The sequence below is a fragment of the Taeniopygia guttata genome, chromosome 3, assembly GCF_048771995.1.
Source record: "Taeniopygia guttata chromosome 3, bTaeGut7.mat, whole genome shotgun sequence".
Classification (NCBI taxonomy): domain Eukaryota; kingdom Metazoa; phylum Chordata; class Aves; order Passeriformes; family Estrildidae; genus Taeniopygia; species Taeniopygia guttata.
In genome coordinates, this window is record NC_133027.1 from 63,608,245 (window position 1) to 63,623,309 (window position 15,065).

Consider the following 15,065-nt stretch of genomic DNA (forward strand, 5'->3'; position numbering starts at 1 on the left):
GGGGTCTATGGTGCAAGGGGGGACTCCTCTCTTCCCCGATGGACTCAGTATTGATTATATTGAAGGGTGAAACCTTGATTAAGGATCCAAATGGGTCTCGCTGGGGTTTGGTGGAGTTGGGTGGAGGGAGGAGAAATGTTTTGGAAGGTTTTCATTTCGAATTTTGTGTTTTTTTTTTTCTTTCCTTTCTTTTCCTTTTATAGTAGTAGTAGTAGTAGTAGTAGTGTAATAAAGTTTTTCCTTTGTTATTAAGTTTGGCCTGCTTTGCTCTGTTCTTGGTCACATTTCACAGCATTTGATTGGTAAGTTGTATTTTCATGGGGCGCTGGCATTGTGCCAGCGTCAAACCATGACACCCCATTACTGGCAATGATGTTAGATGGTATCAAATAACATTAGGATTTTGAATGAATTAAGGCTCCACCTCCTCATGGCTACTGAAAAAATTAACCCTGTCCCTAGCCAAAACCAGGACAGACATATGAATTTATACCAGCCTGGACCACTTCATTATATTCTCCAAAATAATTCAAGGAATAATTATAACTCTAGAGACATGGCAAAAGGGAAAAAATACTTAGTGAAAAAGAAATTATTGAGTTACACCAAATACTGAGAGTTTCCTTTTTTTTCCACCCTAAATGTTAAGTATACTCCATAAAAGCTTTAGTGAGCTTTTTGAATGAGCTAGCCAGAGATTAGGTACTTTATGAATCCCACTGGATTTTTAGTACATATATGTCATGCTGGCAGGTGATATCAAGAACTAGACAGCGATGGAAGAGAAATGCAGAGAAATCAATTTCAGGCTCATAGTTACTCAGGTGGCTGAGAATTCTGAGGGTGCTAAGGCTGGCAAGGACAGAGTCCTCCAAATACTGCAGTATAACCCTCTCAGTCTGACCAGTGAATCTAACCCAGGCACCATGACAAGAATGTGCAAGTATCCCACGACTGAACATGGAAAAGAAACTGGGTTTCTCTAGCACAATTTAAATATTTTATTGGATCTCTTTGCTTGAGTATAAAGCTTGAAGTGCCAGGGAAGGGAGTCAAATGGCTAATGCTAAAATTTTCTCATTTCTTGTATAACCAACTTGCCAGCTCAAGGTAGCTGAGATGCTTAGCTGGCACTCACAGAATGGTATTTCAATGCAAGACTTCTCAGCTAGTAAAATAAATATCTTCCTTTGAAATTCAAAGGAAGTTGTCTATTTACAACCAGAGATATGACAGATACTATTCTTTAAGCATATTATGATTTCAGTAATTCATATTAGTTTATGGTCAGTATATGGCACAAATATATGAAAAGTAAAGTAATGATAGCACAATTTTTTTTTGTATTTAAACACCTGCCCATAAGCACAATTAAAAATAAACAAATGCAGCTACTATCCTTTTGTGTGCATTGGTAACTTGGCTAAATATACACTTGGTTTCATTTTCTTTACCTTGTATTCGTACTGGGATATGTCTTTGGTCTTTTTAATAGCTACAACTGAAAATCTGTTTTATCATTTGCAGGTTTTATTTTATGCAGTTTATTTATTCAACAGCATATTTAAAATTCAAACTATTCATCTAGGACTGATTCTTAAGATTTTAATTATTGTATGTTAGTGCAATTAGGGTAATTGATTCATTGAATGTTCAGATAAGCAAAGTGCTTTAGCAAAAGAGGATCCATTTTAAAGAAATCAGAGTTTGAGACAGTGAATATAAAATAATATAACTGTATTATCAGGATGCTATGAAATGTATATTTTTATATTATTAAATTTTGGACCTTGATAAAGAATTTTTCAACTCTACTTCTTTTTAATGAAATATCCATTAAACACTACTTGCATTTGTCTTTCTATATATGTGAGTATATACAAAAGAATGCATAGAAATAAGAAAAGCATATATATACCAAAATATTTTAAGGGAAACAAGTTCTCTCTCACAGGAGCTGCAGACAGCCACTGTGGTACTTCCTGACAGAGTAAAGCAGCAGGAGACAGCTAATGAGGCAAGTCATCCGTTATCATTGCAGTGCTTAGCCTGATTTAGTTATCTGAATCAAAATGACAGATTCAGGAGGAAGGCTCCTGGGAACCTGACTGAAAATGTTGTGTTGATGTTACCATGCATTGATCAATCTAGTGGAGTGCCTCTTTGTCTCCATGCCAACAATGCATAGAAACAAAAAAGCAGGGGTTAAGGGGCATGCTTTCGGAAAACTGATACTGGGGGAGATGTTTTCTCTATAAACAAGTTTTGTTAAACACTGAAATAAGCTTCATGCCTGGGACAAGTCATGGCTCTTCAAAATATGGGAGGCTTTATAATGTGATTTCAGCTTGTCAGGAGCAATTTTCCTCCTTCCTTTTAAGATTACTTAGAAGTTTAGCTTCAGAAGCTATACTCTATGTCACTGGTTGCTTATTAACTTTAAGAGAAAGAAAGAAACTTTAAGCATTTCAATACCAGCAAAATGCCAGTCAGTAGGTTTTTTTAAGGGTGATCATACTTTCATAAAATATTCATTTTGTTATATGGGGAAAGTTAATCTTCATAGCATTAAATATTTTTAGAAAATATGCAATTCAGAAGAAAAAACGTAGTTACTATTTGCAAAATGAAGAAGAAAGTGGTGACTAATTTTGATGAGGAGTTAAAGGTTGAGCTAGAGTTTTTTGAATTAGAGCTCTGGACTCATATTTTTTGCAAAATGAGTAAATGATATTTAAAAAAGAAAACAAAGGAAAAAACAATCTTTGAAAATAAAATCAAGTCCATAGAATCAGAGAATCATTGGATATACTAACTTGGAAGGGGCTCTTTAGGATCACCTTTGCTTCTGGTACATACAGTGAATCACTTTCAGCTTTCATCTTCAACTGACCCTGGCCTACTTACCTTGCAGGGCTCTGGGTCCTCCTGCTTCTCAGCTGCAGCTCATGTTTGAAACACCTGAGGGTCCTGAGATTGTAGCATCTCTGAAAACAGCCAGTCTTGCTCATTACCCTAAATACTACATAGCCTATTCACTTCCTCCTGTAGCTCCCACACCTCGAGACACAGGTCTTCAGCTACAGGACACCTTCTGCAAAAGAGTTGTTTGTTTGCACCAGCCTCGTAGAGGGGCATGAGGCAGTCCTGGCAGCCTGTGTCCTGGAGCATTGCTGAGTGGGAAAATGAAGTTTTAATTTGGGTGGGGCAAAGGCACTGTCTTTTGTAGGATCAAAAGAATTGCTGATCTCCAGAGAAATCTTCTTTCCCATTTTCCAGCCATTCAGCAGGCAGGCTGTGCTAATATCAGAATCTGGAAATTCTAGTATCCCAAACAATAAGAAGTCACAAACCTGGAAGAAACTATGTTATTTTTTTCTATTTATATTTGAAATTAGAATTTATAATAATGCAAACAATGACTATGAAACTTAAGCAACTACAGCCAAAATGCACAGACTGTGGACTTAAGGGACAGTAATTAATATCATGTTGAACACTTCTAAATAAGGATACAGAGCGAAAAGATTTTGGAAATGATAAGAGTAAGACTCTTGACCCAAATTTAGAATTATAAAACTGTTCACATAGAAAAGACTTTCAAAATCATGAAGTTCAACCATTGACCCAGCACTGACAAATCTACAATGAAACCATGTCCCTAAGTGCTACAACTACCCATCTTTTAAATAACTCCAGGGGCGGTGACTCAAACACTTCCCACTGCATAAAAATTCTTCTGGTGAAGGCATTTTTCCTAATAATGAATCTAAACCTCTCCTAGCAGAGCTTGAAGCCTTTTCCTGTCACTGGTTCCCTGGAATACCCTCCACCTGACTACAGCCTCCTTTTAGGCATTTGAAGAGAGCAATGAGGTTTCCCTGAACTGCCAGTCCTCCAGATTAAACAGTTCCAGCTCCCTCAGCTGCTCCTCATCAGATTTGTGCTCCAGACCCTTCACTAGCTCTGTTGCCCTTCTCTGGACTCACCCCAGCACCTCAGTGTGTTTCTTGTAGTGAGAGCCCCAGAACTGGACACAGCACTCAAGGTGTGGCCTCATTGGTGCTGAATACAAGGAGGACAATCACTGCCCTGGTCCTGCTGGCCACAATATTTGTGATGCAGGCCAGGATTCTATAGACTTGTGCAATTTTTTTTTTGTGCCTCTCTTCATCATCTCCTTCATAGTAATCCTATTTGTCATCCTGTCTTTGAAATCTAGACTTTAAGCTGCCTCAGCTTTTCATAGCAGCCTAATCTGATAAAACTACCTAAAATACTTCATATATCTCATATAAGGGGCATGCACTACTTTGTATGGAAGCCTATAATATTCCCATGGGACAGAAAACTAATATAGATTAATCTGTACCTGGATTAAAAAAAAAAAAAAAAAGGATCAACTGAAAAATATGTAAATATGTGCAGAAAAAGAGAATAAGGTTATGATTTGCCATTATGTCATATTCAGGTTTTTGTTCTGCTCATAACAACTGCAGCTCCAGTGCAGAACTTTAAGAAAGTTAACCTTGGTGCATTTTCAGATATTTCTTAACATTTTGTAAGATCCTGCTTCTTTTATTATGAAAGGCTGTAAGGATATTATGATGCTTGAAAAATACAGGATTTTACAAATATGTAGCAATTAGACAATATACATTTATTTAGAAAGTACATTTTTTTTTTAATATTAACTAGATATCCTCATCTTTCCTAGGAGCACAATCTGTATTTCCATCAGTTCTGCCATTTGAGTGCTGTCACAAATATGGAAAAGAGCTCTTTACTGAGGCACCTGTATGACAGAGAAAGAGCTGGATCTCTGTGGATCTTCATGCTCCTGACAGAATTCATTATGCTTAGTGCTCCAAGGAACTCCTTGTACCAGTAGTTTTGCATACATGGAAAAAACCAAAAGCTAAAATGTCACAGAAATGCAAAAATTTTAAATTATAACATTGCAATAATTTTGCAAAGGTTCAAACTTGTGATCAAGTCTTATAGATTTGAAGATACTTTTTTTAATGTAAGAAGGATTTTATCCTAGCTTGCTTGAATCCACTTGTACCCAAGAGAGGGAGGTGCTGGGTTGTTTTGGGGTGTTTTTAGGCAAAATCCCTTATTGGATAAATAAATACATAATAGAGGAGTGCTATTTCTGGAATGGATTTCTCTGCTTTTCTAGCACTACTTGAGTTATTGCTGGCGTTAGTAATGCAGTATGCAGACACTGACACAACTCAGTCTTGTGTGACCTGAATAAAACTAGTGTTTTAATAGTCTAACCACTGTAAGTGTCATAGATGGGATGGAGACCTGTCAAATGGGCAATTTATTACCAGAAGGAATATGAGTGAAAATATATTCCATGATCTTACAGGACTGTAGAAATTGTTATATTTTAGTTTTTTGAATTGAACAGCAAATGAGATACAGAAAGCAAATTATTTTTGTCTGTCACCATTAGACCACCATACACTGGGCAGAGTGAATGTGAAAATGCAGCTTTACTTCCCATCTTAATAAAATATTTCACAATATTTTCCACCAATGCTGTAGTAGATGGGAGGAATGATTGACTGGCTCAAAACAACCAGGTGAAAAGTGTGTATAGGGGGGCAGAGAGATTCTGTGTAGGTGGGACAGTGTTGAACAAATTCTGATGATGGTCTGTCTATTCCTTATATACTGTGATGGGACAGCACCTATACCTATGACTAAGGGATTTTAAAAATATCATTAAATAAACTCCATAATAATGAGAGTTTTACGTTAAATAGGCTGCATACATAAAAAGAAGAGTAAAAGCATATTGCATAAAGAAAGCAAAGTTGATGTTGCAGGAATTTTGATGAAATGCAAGATTCAGGACTGTACATGTCAAAAATATGTGTAGCCTGGTTTTTATACACTTTATTTTCTTTTTTCATTAGGTTTTTTTTTCCATACTAAAATTTTTTCCATCTGAGGCATCACTTAAGTTGCTCAAATGGAATGACCTATAGTTTCTTAAGAATAAATCTAATGCACTTTACAATAATATTTCTTAAGGAAATGGTCTATTCAATGGCAAATTTTAAATCAGAATGTAGTCCTGAAAACCAGTTAGTTAGTTTGCTCATTCCAATGTCAAAGCTGAAGTTTATGTTTTATAAATTGCATTCAAATTAGGAATCATATACAAATTCTAGGCTTCCTGCTGCATTCAAAAAGGAAAACCAGAACAGTCTAAGTATTATCAAAGGAGACGACTTCAGCTGCAAATGTATCCCAGAGAAAAGCTGAATCTAAAATTTATTGAATCAGAGCCAACATTTTATTCTCTAAATTCTGAAAATACATAACCACTTAGTTCTTATTTTCTTATTTGGGAAAACTAAGTTAATTCTATCTCTTCTCATTTAAAGGTATTTCCAGATTGTCTTCTCAATTGTTATTGCATTCAACCTATCTTTGTTGCTAAATCAGAAATTTTGGAATATTGACAATTCCAGCCACCTGCCGTGCAAAGAGAGTTTGATTCATGTTCCATGAACATGTTGACTTTCTTATCTCTGAGAGAAGACTCACTTAAAATATTTCAGCTGACTTCAGCTGATTTCAGTATATACTAGTAAAATTTGGCTTAGGGAAGTGTTGTTATCATATTTGTCAGCACTGTATAATAAAAATGGCCTGAAATCAATCAGATGCTTTCCTTCTAGGAATTTCCATGTAATATGGATCGAATTTAAATATCTATGCAGAGAAGCATGCTGAATTAACAACAGATGAAAAGTGGAAGATATTTCTTCTTCTAAGAGACATACAAGTTTTTCAGGATGGGAAATTGCAGGCAGTGTTGTGTATGCATCACACATTCTCCTTGAACCTAATGAGGAGCCCACAGGCTCCAGAAACACTCTGTAATGATCTTACAGAGCAAACCACAAGCACATTTATTCTGTGTTTCTTTGTGATTTGGTACAGTTGAGGTATGTCTATGGCAGTGGAAGGGAGGACAGACTTTCAACTTGCACTTACTGTTAACTACTACAAAGCAGGACAGAGAATCAGATTCCAGAAGTAAAAAGCTTCAGGACCTTGCCCTAAACATTGTAAACAGCAAAAGTGTCAGACCATTGCCCTTCTCTTTTTTTGTGGTAGAAATATTTAGGACCTCTTTGCTACCATTTTCATTCTTAGCTCCAAATAGTGCATCCAATCTCCTTTAGTGCAATTTGATTCATTGAGACTGTATTGATTGTTTTTCTTCCTGTTTTTTTTTTTTGAGTTCAACCTTTTGCTGTTGCTTCAGTATGGGTCCAGGTCTTTGTTTAATGGTAGAGTTGGATATCTGACAAGTGGATAGTGGAGAAAATTTGGAGATTCTTTGGATTATTTTATTTATTTTATTTCTATTAAAAAAATCTGCAATAGTCATAGTAATACCAAAGTATATCTCTGAATTTAATGCAAGTTTAGCCAGAGGTTTAACAAGGAAAGGCTGAAAAAAACTTTTAAAATGTTATAATTTGATGCCGTATCCTTTCCATACAACTCATGTTTTTCCTTTCTTACTCAGAACTGTCAGCATTTTTCTGTGAGAATTCTATGCCCTAAAATTCTAATTTTTTGTTTAAAAAGGGATATAACAATCAAAACAAGGAAGATTTTTTTTTCTTTTGAGAATAATTTCTTTTTAGATTAATGCAATTTATGTTTTTTCAAGTTTTCTTTTTTTTTTTTTCAGGTTTCATCAGCAAGCTGAGAAATCCATCTACTTTTTGCACAGTTAAGGACTCATGTTCACCTGTCATCCTTGAAACCAGATTGTTTCTTTTGACTATGTTAATACTGTGACAAAGATTCAACAGTGCAAAAATATTCACTGACTGCAATTTGTGTGACCTTCTAGTTTTCAAATTAAGTTGTCATTTAGGCACATCTATAATTGAGGGTAGTGTTTGTCCTGCAAATATTTATTAACGTAATGTGAGAGAAGGCAAGAATGTGGCTTGTCTCAGAATGCAGTCCACAAAAGCATAAACAGCAATTAAAAAAAAAAAAATTTTGTCTGTAAACTAGAAAATTAAAGGCTGAAATATTGAGAACTTAAACCATTTAAAAGTCATTTTACACACTGTCTTTTCTATAAATCTTCACTTTTTCCATTTAGCCAAAGGCAAAGAAGGGAAAAGGAATGAGTAAACAGCCTGAATCTGTTTTGTAAGAGATCATGTCAGTTGTTATTAACTGTTATATTATGTTTCACTGGGCTGGTTGAAGTCAAACAGAAGGTCAAAATATTTGTTTTTCTTATTTGACTTTCTTATCTTTGAAAGAAGATTCATTTAAAATATTTCAGCTGACTTCAGTGTTTTTTAATGTATTTTATTAGAATCACCATTTTCAGCAATAGTTTTAGAAAATGGAAAGCTTCTGAGAGAAACATATGGATGCAATACCTTTGGGGGGTGGGGGGAAGTGCTTATGTGGTGGTATAAAAATGTCATGCCTGTAAGGACTAATATGAAGAACATGAGCTCATTCTAACTTTAACCCTGTAAATAAAGGAAGATGGCTATGAATTGTATCAATAAACATTAGGAATATTGCCCATTCCTAAATATTATTGTAAATTAGTGGACCTAAATAACTCAGCATTTTTTTTTCCTCCTTTTGTTTTTCTTCTTTTTTTTTTTTTTTCAAAATAAATGGAGCCCAAGGTAAAGTGTAGGAAATGTCAAATCCAGTAAAAAAACTCTGATTTGTCTGAAAACCAGTTGTTTCCATCAGGCAATGTCTTAAGTTTTTCTGCTATCTTATTTCAACCATACTGACAAATGCATGCTATCCCCAGGAATTTTTTTCAGTTACAATCACAGTCTTGCAGACTTTTTCCTGTGCTGAAGACCAGTCTGAGGTTTATATATATGTTACTGCACATAATAATCCCGTAAATTTTTTCAGTAGTTTCAGGAGCTCAATGTATTCAACCCTATACTAGCAAGTTCCTCTCATAGCTGGACATTTTGTCCCATGGAATTGCTGTACCCAACAATGCTACTGCATTGAATAAAAGCTTCTCTTTGTGCACTCAGTGATGTATGATATTATAGGCTTTGGCAACAGACATGATTTCCTACAGCATTGATGGCACAAGCACAAAAGCACAGCACTACATGGACTTGAAGCAACCTTTAAGCCCTTCCCTAGTGTCAAATGGTAAAAGGCATGATAGCAACTTGATGTTGTAGAGTATTCAATAAAGTAGAAGCTTTCACAGCTTGGCATGATAGACAAGCAAAATCCCCTGATAAAAGTATGGGATCTGAAATTGCATGTTCCAACAAAAATGTTGAATTTGCTGACATACGGGCAAGAGCTTTTCATCCTACCTTGCTTGGAGGAAGGAAATATCAACACTTTACTCATACCCATGTATGTACTCATACCCATGCTGTTTTAGTGAAGTGGTTGACTGGGTAAATCCATTATTTAAAGTAATATTTTAAAGAACCCAGAACTTTTTTGTGGACACTTTTCTCAATTTCTGTAAAAACAAAAATCATCGCAATATTTTTAACAGGATTCCTGTCAAATAAATAAAATTAAATAGATATGTCCAATAAATGAAATATTACATCCAGAAAGTCATGCTCACTTGAAAGATACTATACAGAGACGTCCAAATCATCACTTTCCAAGTGCACCTAATATTTAAACTGTAAAAGAAACTTCTCAGGTAATTTCTTTCAGAAAATCATCAATTGCTTATAGTTTCCCACACAGCAATATTTCAGATTATTATATTATATACATATATATTATATTGTAATAGATGAATAAAGTGGGGCAGTCCATTATTAAATAGTGCATGAGTCATATTTTATATACAGTAGATCAGGTACTGAGAACTGAGTTATTTTTAAAAGCTATTCAACAGTGGAAAATCTGCGCCACATTTACACACATTGTAAAACTCCCCCTGGGATTCCAAATTTCTTTCTAGAGTTTTAAAAACAGATTATTAACATGTCATTAATTAATCTCCCAGACCTGGGAACAAAGCAACAGAAAACCTTTAATTTTTTTAGTCCCTCTATATTTTTCTAGTACTACCTGTCATAACTATGTGCTAGTGACTTTTACCCAGTACAAACAATTACTAGAAGGCACAGGGGGATAGACAAGTTAATAAATTACTTATAATTATGTCAGTTTTTCTTGAATTAATAGCCCTTCAAAAATTGGGAGCTTAACAGGTATTTCAGTGAATTAAACTGGCAGCAAAGAGGTAAAACACACTAGTAATGACAGCCAGAGAGCAGAGACTGGAAAACAACACTTGAATAGTAAGACATTTTTAATATGGTGGTAATATCATAAATCAAAGAAGCTATATATATATGTGCATGTGCAGATTCTTGGCAAGATAAGGAGCAAAATGTGCAAAATACAAATGCTGGTTGTGAGTATTGATTCTCTGACACATGGGGCCTGTTAAGTGAAGCATGGTTTGGGTCGGGAGGAATCTGTAAGCTTTTATTCTGCAGGGATTTTTGAAATATTCGGACCTGTTTTCTTCCAGCTTAGACAAAGAGACAGACATTTTAACTGAAGATAACATGCAAAAATGTTTATTTGGAATCATGGAAGTATATGCAGAAGTGTTTAAAATACTTAAAAGTGTTTAAAATAAACATGGAAGTGTTTAAAATACTTTGCACTGGATACAAAATTTACTCATCATGCATGATGGATTGGATTTTAAAAGAGGAAGGCATTTTTAGTATTTATTTGCTGTGGAAGATGATATTGGGATGCAGGATCAGTCAAGAAAAGGGAAAAGAAAAAGGGATGGCTCCATTTTCAAGCTGCATATCACCCTAAAAATTATCCTTATCTGATAAAGAATTTCTGCATGAATTTAAGCATCCTCTTGCGAGTAGTTAGTAACTGTGCATTCATCATATTCTGGGCTTGACCTGAGATCATGAGGTCTGGTCTGCAGAAGTGTTCAACTTTCATGGATCTCACACAAAAGTGCTTTGAACCTTTAAAATGCTCTGTAATGCATGCTGGAAAATCAGACTCTACGCCCTCAATGTGGACTCTAAAAATCCATGAGTGCACTTGACCTCTTTGTCTCCTTCTAGTACCTATAAAATAGGGAATTATACCATCTCTTCATATCACTAGAGTGCTATGAAGATTAAATAATTTTTGTGAAGCACTCTGATATTGCTATTTGGGTATCATAGAGAAACCCATGAGAAAATTAATCATCCTGTCCTCAGAATGACTATGCACTACATAAATCCTAGAGCTACATATTTGACAATGAGAATAAAATTTACTGAACAACTAATTTTCTAGCTTCTTTGTTCTTGCTCTTTCTTCAGTCTTTCTGCTTCTTTTTTTCTCACAACTCCCAAGGTTTTTTCTCCTACACTTGCCAGAGATTCCTGATGATAACAGCCTTTCTCTAGTCCTCCAAAATTTATCCTTCTATTCACTCCCCGATATGCTGTTGGATTCTCGTCATCCCTTACCGCCTGCCTAAAGCACAGTTCAAAGTAAATAAAAAAATCTGAATATTTATTCATTGATCTCTTATTATGCCTTCTGTAGAGAAGAAATAATAATTTTTTAATGTGTGTGTAACCTGGTACAATAAGTTCTGATCCTGATCACAGCATTTTCATGATGCTATAAAATTAAAATAAAATACAATTACAGTCATGGCTGTCTCATAATTTAGTATAGAAATCTTGCACCACATGCAGCTTGGTTTGAGTGTCACCTCGTTGATTTCCTGGCAAATGAGAATTAAGAGAGACAAGAATGATAACTGAGAATATTGTTGTACATTTTCTTGTTTTCCAGTAAATTTAATAAATTCAAATTTTAGCAAAAATCTGGAAACCCAATCTGTATATTCTCTTTTTAACTTACATAATTTGTTTTCTAATATATAACACACAAAATATTTCAGGAATCATTTACTTGCATTGCTCTTCTTGATAAATTCTCTGCAACTACTTTCCTCGTCATTTTTATTGAGAAACAGTTCTTCAGCGCAAAATGCATCCTGAAATATCAATCTGACTCACTAGCTTTGGTTAATGACTTCTCTTAGATAGAAAACATTAGATATGTCACACTAAAATGGGTTTTTAAGCTTGTAGGGTCAGAAATACAGCTTATGTAGCTCCCAGAATTTAACAGAGTTGGCAAAGTATATGAACAGAGAATCAGATTCATAAAAGCAGGTTTAGAATAGCTTTGGTGAGTTGCTTTTATATTTCCAAAGGAAATAATTACTTTATAAAACAGCTAGAACTGTCTATCTTTCAACAACATGGATTTTAGTGTTTCAGAAAAAAATATCAATGGGAAGATAAGACAGGGAAGAAAGGCCAGCAGAAAATGAATCGATGATTTATGCACTTTTAACTTGGGCAATTCAATTTTCCCTGATTTTAAAACTGAAGCTACTTTTTTAATGAAAACACACTCTATTAGATTAGATGATTTGTAAAAATTTTTTATATAAATTCCCGCAAAAATGTTAAAAGCAAAAAAGCTTTTTAACTGTGTCACAACTAGGTATAAGAAAATCTGTATGTATCAGTAAGGGAATTGGATTTTACTATCATGGGAATATTTAGAAGACCAGCAAATCAGACTAGTTAAAAATTTTAGGATTACCCTGTTTTGGATTGATACTTGTTAACAATGAACATTGTGTTGCCAATGGCTACTTCTTACACACCAAGAATCATTACCACTGTAATGCAAAATACTGGGACCTTAACAATCTTAACTTGAACCAGCTATGAGTGTGCAGTGTCCTGGAACTGACGTGGTTTTAGTTGGCACTGAGGCCCATCCTGGGGCTTGACCAAGATCAGTCAGTCAAGGTTTTTCCCAGGGGAAGAGAGTTGAAGGGTAAACTCTCTTCTTTCCTCCCCATCTTTCTTTTCTCGTTACTATGGCCAATTCCCTAAAAGAAATGAGATTATCTTGTCTAGTTTTTACAACCTATTTTTTGGGATCAGAACTCAAGCTGACAGCTTATTCTGCAGAATTTTTGTTTTAGCAGACACCCTTTCTGCCTGTTCCCCATCCTTTGCTCTGCTCTGGCATATTTTACTGCTTGTACATGTTTTTCTTCTCCATGCTTGTGCAACTGTACTAGTTGCACAAAAAAACCCTGTACCTCTCTTTGCTATGGCTATTGTTTTATTATTTAAGCTTAGCTGTCTTAAACAATGTTATTAGTAGTGTTGCAATGGTGTAAAATCCTTGGGTGTTTTAACAGTCATACTATTTTATGTTTTCTTGTCTTCAGATTCAAAGCACGCAAATGTTAATAATGTCTTGCTTAATGTCTTCCTGTTACAGGTCCAATTGACCTCTGCTTTGTCTTGAGGAGAGGCAAATCTGTCTTTCATTCAACCAGCTAGTCATTTTTTCATGTTTTGTCCACTAACTTTATTCTTCTTTCACAATTTAAAGGTCAAAATATAATATATTTAGGAAAACATCATCACATGATTTCTAGACCTTACTTATAGCTGGATTCCCATCCATTTGGATTCTGACCATAATATTGCCACTGAAAACATGTAACCCAGGGCCTATAGAAAACTCTTGGGCCAGAGCTCATTCCTTTACTGTGATAATGAAGTAGCTGTGTTCATAAATCCGATGATTAATTGATCTTAAACAAAGTTAGGTTTCTGGAAGGCCCTGCAGGGAGATGGTTTCAACACCTCAGTCCTCTGAAAGCCTCTAATATTCAGACCAAATATACCCATTGATGATCTACATAGCTACGTTCTTATGCAGTAATAACTTTGCACAGCTTTTCTAGCTTTGCATCATTTATCCTAATTTCTCAGCTCTTTTTAACTTCAGCGGTAGGTGTTTCCTCTTTCCTGACCACACCCATACTGTAGATTGGGAAATATATCCTGCAGTGATTCTCAGGGGACCCACGTAGTTGTCCTGCTGTACATGACCTGGTGTCAGCAGCTGTGCTTGGGAGGCTTTGGACATGGCACAGCAACCTCAGACCTGTTCTGCTGGTGCTGGGTCGTTTCTGAACAGTGCCACCAGCAGCCTCCGGTCCTTGTTCAAATGTCTCACCTAATGCATCTGAGAGGTAGAGCTGTGAGGGGAAATTGCCATTAGAACAGTTTCTGATGGAAAATGCCTTCTTCACATCAAATTCAATTTTTTCCCCAGAAAAATTATATTATTTACTGTGAAAGTTAAAAAAAAACCATTCAACTGTTCATTTCTCGATCTGTCTTGCACAGTAATCAGGAAGCATGTCTGAGGATGCCAAGAGGATTGTTCTGCCAATCCCTACCTTACATTTGTTCAGATACTAATTTCTCTTCTAGTAGGTGCCTACTGAAATCTCTCCTAATCCTGCATGTCTAGAAGGACTTCTAACAATAAGTGACATTCTCCTGACTACATACATGCATTGAATTCAAACCCACATGCCTTTTAAGCCAAGAGGTTTGGACTGGAATTGCGATTCTTCCTGCTCCACCCTGCTGTGACCCAACCTCCACGCCCTGGAGTGAAAATGTTAAAAATGAAATCATTATCAGTGAGTTCAATGATAGTTATGTGAGTTTAGTTAAAATGTGAATATGCATCCAAAAATAAGTGTGCAGTATGACAAGTGATTGAGTCTGCCAGTTGAGTCAGAATTTTTATGGAAAAAAAAATCTTTCAGGATGGTTCTTCCTCCTTTCAAACATTAAAAATACTTTTAGGAAAAAAATCTGTCATTACATTATATTTCCTCCATTTTGACACATGCCAGAATCTACACAATATTTCTATTAATGAAAAAATAAAATAATAAAAAAAAGTAGGCATTATTGCAAGCAGAATAAATAGCTTAAATAGTTTAGTTAAGAGACAGTGATTTTTAAACAAATAAATACAAACTTTTAAAATTTATTTAGTCAGTCACAGGAGCAGATTTGAAGAATGGTGGATCTTTTATATCAATTTTAACCTGGTCAATAAATCCTTCAGTGCTTGTACCAATC

The 15,065-nt window shown here is 35.3% G+C and overlaps 2 long non-coding RNA genes across 2 annotated transcripts in view; one reads left to right on the plus strand and one right to left on the minus strand.

Annotated features, from left to right (window-relative positions):
- The window catches only part of LOC140683723 (uncharacterized), a 40,741-nt gene extending 29,139 nt beyond the window's left edge, over window positions 1-11,602 (plus strand). Inside the window, exon 3 of the long non-coding RNA XR_012055083.1 lies at window positions 7,733-11,602. This is a non-coding gene — a long non-coding RNA (uncharacterized lncRNA). The remainder of the gene's footprint in view (window positions 1-7,732) is intronic.
- LOC121469721 (uncharacterized) overlaps window positions 1-15,065 on the minus strand; it is a 69,776-nt gene that overhangs the window by 13,768 nt on the left and 40,943 nt on the right. The gene's annotated exons all lie outside the window — the stretch shown is intronic.